This window comes from Pan paniscus, chromosome 12, assembly GCF_029289425.2.
Source record: "Pan paniscus chromosome 12, NHGRI_mPanPan1-v2.0_pri, whole genome shotgun sequence".
NCBI classification, from domain to species: domain Eukaryota; kingdom Metazoa; phylum Chordata; class Mammalia; order Primates; family Hominidae; genus Pan; species Pan paniscus.
In genome coordinates this window covers 61,240,381-61,244,835 of record NC_073261.2, presented here as the reverse complement: position 1 = coordinate 61,244,835, position 4,455 = coordinate 61,240,381, and the positions used below count along the sequence as shown (strand labels likewise).

At 45.9% G+C, this 4,455-nt stretch overlaps 1 non-coding gene across 1 annotated transcript; it reads left to right on the top strand.

Annotated features, from left to right (window-relative positions):
* The first annotated feature begins 1,923 nt into the window (after positions 1-1,923).
* On the top strand, positions 1,924-2,120 carry LOC112438969 (small nucleolar RNA SNORA74). Its single transcript, XR_003027280.1, has one exon. It is a non-coding gene; the product is annotated as a small nucleolar RNA SNORA74 (small nucleolar RNA).
* The last annotated feature ends 2,335 nt before the right edge of the window (positions 2,121-4,455 follow it).

Below are 4,455 nucleotides of genomic sequence, written 5' to 3'. Positions count from 1 at the left end.
ATATTAGTTGTCTTTTCTCTCTGAATTTAGCAATTTTCATACACCAACAAAAGGGAGGAGAGGGAGTAAAAAGGATCAGATGAACTTGTGAACCATTGGCTTTTCATCCATTTAAAACTACGAGACTGGCCAGGCATGGTGGCTCATGCCTGTTGTAATCCCGGCACTTTCGGAAGTGGGTGGATTGCTTGAGGCCAGGATTTCGAGATCAGCCTAGGCAACATGGCAAAACTCTGTCTCTACAAAAAGTACAAAAATTAGCCAGGTGTGGTGGCAGGTGCCTGTGGGCCCAGCTACTAGGGAGGCTGAAGTGGGAGGATTGCTTGAACCCAGGAAGTAAAGACTGCAGTGAGCCGTGACTGCAGCACTGCACTCCAGCCTGGGTGACAGAGCAAGACCCTGCCTCAAAAATAAATAAATAAATACAATTATGAGATTTATTATTGAGACACTAAGAAAGGCATTTAACATGTCTATAAATATGGTCAAGCTAGGAAAGAAAGAGGAGCTACCTTCTAGAATAGGCTATTTTTACCAGCAGAATTACTATAGAAAAGAATTATGTTACATTTCATAAATAGCTCTTCCTGGGAGCATAATGATAACTCTGCTTCTGCTTTTCAAGAAGTCAGCCAAGAAAGGTTGGGAGAAATCTATTATATTGTCAAAAAGCAATTTTTCATACTAGTCCATGGGACTAACAACATTTAGGAAGAACCTGGCTTGCCATGGAATGTAGAGGATGTGGGTGAGTGGGTTTTTTTCTTTTTTTTTTTTGAGACGGAGTCTCGCTCTGTTGCCCAGGCTGGAGTGGCGCGATCTCGGCTCACTGCAAGCTCCGCCTCCCAGGTTCACGCCATTCTCTTGCCTCAGCCTCCCAAGTAGCTGGGACTACAGGTGCCCGCCACCACGCCCGGCTAATTTTTTTGTATTTTTTAGTAGAGACGGGGTTTCACCTTGTTAGCCAGGATGGTCTCGATCTCCTGACCTCGTGATCCGCCCGCCTCAGCCTCCCAGAGTGCTGGGATTACAGGCGTGAGCCACCATGCCTGGCCCTAAGAATTATGTTACATTTCATAAATAGCTCTTCCTGGGAGCATAGTGATAACTCTGCTTCTGCTTTTTAAGAAGTCAGCCAAGAAAGGTTGGGAGAAATCTAATTATATTGTCAAAAAGCAATTTTTCATACTAGTCCAAGGGACTAACAACATTTAGGAAGAACCTGGCTTGCCATGGAATGTAGAGGATGTGGGTGAGTGTTAATGACAGTGGGTGTCATGGCCGGGAGTGGTGACTCACTCCTGTAATCTCAGCACTTTGGGAGGTCGAGGAAGGCAGATCATTTGAGGTCAAGTGTTCAAGACCAGCCTGGCCAACATAGTGAAACCCTGTCTCTACTAAAAATACAAACATTAGCCTGGCGTGCTTGCGTGTGCCTGTAATCATAGCTACTTGGGAGGCTGAGGCACGAGAATCGCTTGAACCCAAGAAGCAGAGGTTGCAGTGAGCTGAGATCCCACCACTGCACTCCAGCCTGGTGACAGAGTGAGACTCTGTCTCAAAAAAAAAAAAAAAAAAAAAAAAAAAACAGTGGATGTCAAAGGTACATCTTCATATCCCATAGGACACTTGTTTAAATTTTGCCAGGTCAAAGGGAGATTATTCTTATTCTGACTTTAACCCACATTGATTCTAATATATCGAGTTGTGTCATTTTCCTTTAAGGAAGTACAAAGTTTCAATGAAACAGCTGAATTGATAGGAGTTCCAAGAATTGCAACAAATAGAATAAAAAGAACAATGAAATCATTCACAAAAGAGGCCATTCACAGACAGCTTGGTACAACTGTAGTAAAAAAAAATAAAGAACAAACTGAAGTGAAAGGAAAGTATAGCTCAGGATTCTGGATTTTAAAAGTTTTATCCAGCAGTTGTTAGCTCTCCTGGCTAGTGTGATGCCTGTGATGGTGTTTCACTGTTGGAACAGCAAGCACTGTCTTAATTGAGGCTTGGCTCCGGGTGCTGTTTTGGTGTGGGGCCAAGTACCTTTGGGCAGTGTTTTGCACTTCTGAGAGTGAAATGACTCCTGTGGAGTCGGTCCTAATCTGAGTGCAAACAATCTTTTCTGTTGAAAAAAATAGTTTTGAGGCCAGGTGTGGTGGCTCACGCCTATAATCCCAGCACTTGGGGAGGCTGAGGCGGGCGGATCACTTGAGGTCAGGAGTTCGAGACTAGCATGGCCAACATGGTGAATCCCTGTCTCTACTAAAAATACAAAAAATTAGCTGGGCCTGATGGCACACACCTGTAGTCCCAGATACTCAGGAGGCTGAGGTGGGAGGATCGCTTGAACCCAGGAGGTGGAGGTTGCAGTAAGCCAAAATTGCGCCACTGTACTCCAGCCTGGGTGACACAGCAAGACCCTGTTTCAAAAAAAAAAAGTTTTGGGTTCAGTTTAATTTCTTTTCTTTCAAAAAGATTTTTTTTTTTTTTTTTTTTTTTTTTTTTTTTTTTTTTTTTTTTAGAGATAGGGTCTTGCTGTGTGGCCCAGGTTTGTCTTGACTCCTGAGCTCAAGAAGTCCTCATGCCTCAGCCTCTCAAAGTTCTGGGATTACAGGTGTGAGCCACGATGCCCAGCCAAGTTTAATTTTTTTGTTTGTTTTTGCTTTTGTTTTATTTTGTTTTTTGAGACAGGGTCTCACTCTGTTGGCCAGGCTGGAGTGCAGTGGCACGATCACAGCTCACTACAGCCTTGACCTCCCAGGCCCAAGCAATTCACCCACCTCAGCCTCCCAAGTTAGCTGGGACTACAGGCGTGCACCACCATGCCTGGCTAATGTTTTGATTTTTCTGTAGAAATGGAGTTTCACTATGTTGTTAAGGCTGGTCTGGAACTCCCGGCCTCAAGCCATCCTCCCACCTCAGCCTCCCGAAATCCTGGGATTATAGGCGTGAGCCACTGTGCCCAGCCAAGTTTCATTTCTGACTTATAAACGTTATCATTATAGGTCTTTCTGCTTAAGAGATACAACCAAAGTGTACCTATTCATTCCACAAATATTGCGTGCCAGGCCCCACACTGAGCTGAGTACTGTTCTAGGCACATGATATGTAACAGCAAGTAAAACATCCCTATCCTCACCAAGCTGATATTCAAGTGAAGGTGACAGACGAGAAACATAATGCATAAGGAAATCAGGTAATGTGTTAGAAGGTGGTGAGTGCTATAGTGAAATAAGATCAAGGTTAGGTGGATCTGGCATGTGTGGAGAAGCAAGTTGCAATCTTAAGGGTAGGCTTTGTTGAGAAGTAATTTTAAGCAAACGGTGCAAATGTTTAGGGGAAGAACAATCCAGGAAGTGGTAACAGCTGCACAGAGTCCCAAGAAAGCAGTATAGTGGCTTATTCCAGAAACAGCAAGGAGGCCAAAGTGACTGCATAGTGGGCCAGGTGGGAAGGTCAAGGAGATTGGGTAGGGCCCGGGGCTGTTGAAGGATTTCAGTTTCCACTGTTTCCTTGCTTCCTCTGAATAAAGCACTTTTGAGCAGAGAGGAACTCAATTTGGCTTTCATTTTAAAGGGTCTCTGTGGGCCAGGAGCAGTGGCTCACGCCTGTAATCCCAGCACTTTGGGAGACTGAGGCGGGTGGATCACCTGAGGTCAGGAGATCGAGACCAGCCAGGCCAACATGGTGAAACCCCATCTGTACTGAAAATACAAAAATTAGCTGGGTGTGGTGGCGGCGCCTGTAATCCCAGCTACTTGGGCAGCTAAGGCAAGAGAAAGGAGAATCGCTTGAACCCAGGAGGCGGAGGTTGCAGTGAGCCGAGATCATGCCATTGCACTCCAGCCTGGGTGACAGAGCAAGACAGTGTCTTAAAAAAAAAAAAAAAGAGCGGGGGAGGCAGGTGCTGTGGCTCACGCCTGTAATCCCAACACTTTGGGAGGCCAAGGCGGGCAGATCACAAAGTCAGGAGATCAAGACCATCCTGGCTAACACGGTGAAACCCCGTCTCTACTGAAAATACAAAAAAACAAAAAAACAAAAAAAAAAACAAAATTAGCCAGGCATGGTGGCAGGCACCTGTAGTCCCAGCTACTCGGGAGGCTGAGGCAGGAGAATGGCGTTGAACCCGGGAGGTGGAGGTTGCAGTAAGCCGAAATTGTGCCACTGCACTCCAGCCTGGGCGACAGAGCGAGACTCCGTCTCAAAAAAAAAAAAAAAAAAAAAGCGGGGGGGCGGGGGGCGGGGGGCTCTGTGCCTCCCTGTTGAGAATAGACTGAAGGGGACAAGACAGAAACAAGGAGACCAGGTGGTACAGGTGGGAGCCTACTGTAATGATCCAGGCAAGAGCTGGGAGTGGTTCAAACCAGCGTGTAGAGTGGCAGGGGTAAAAAAGGATCCCATTCTGGATGAGTTCTGCAAACAGAACCAACAGAATTTACAGAGGGATGG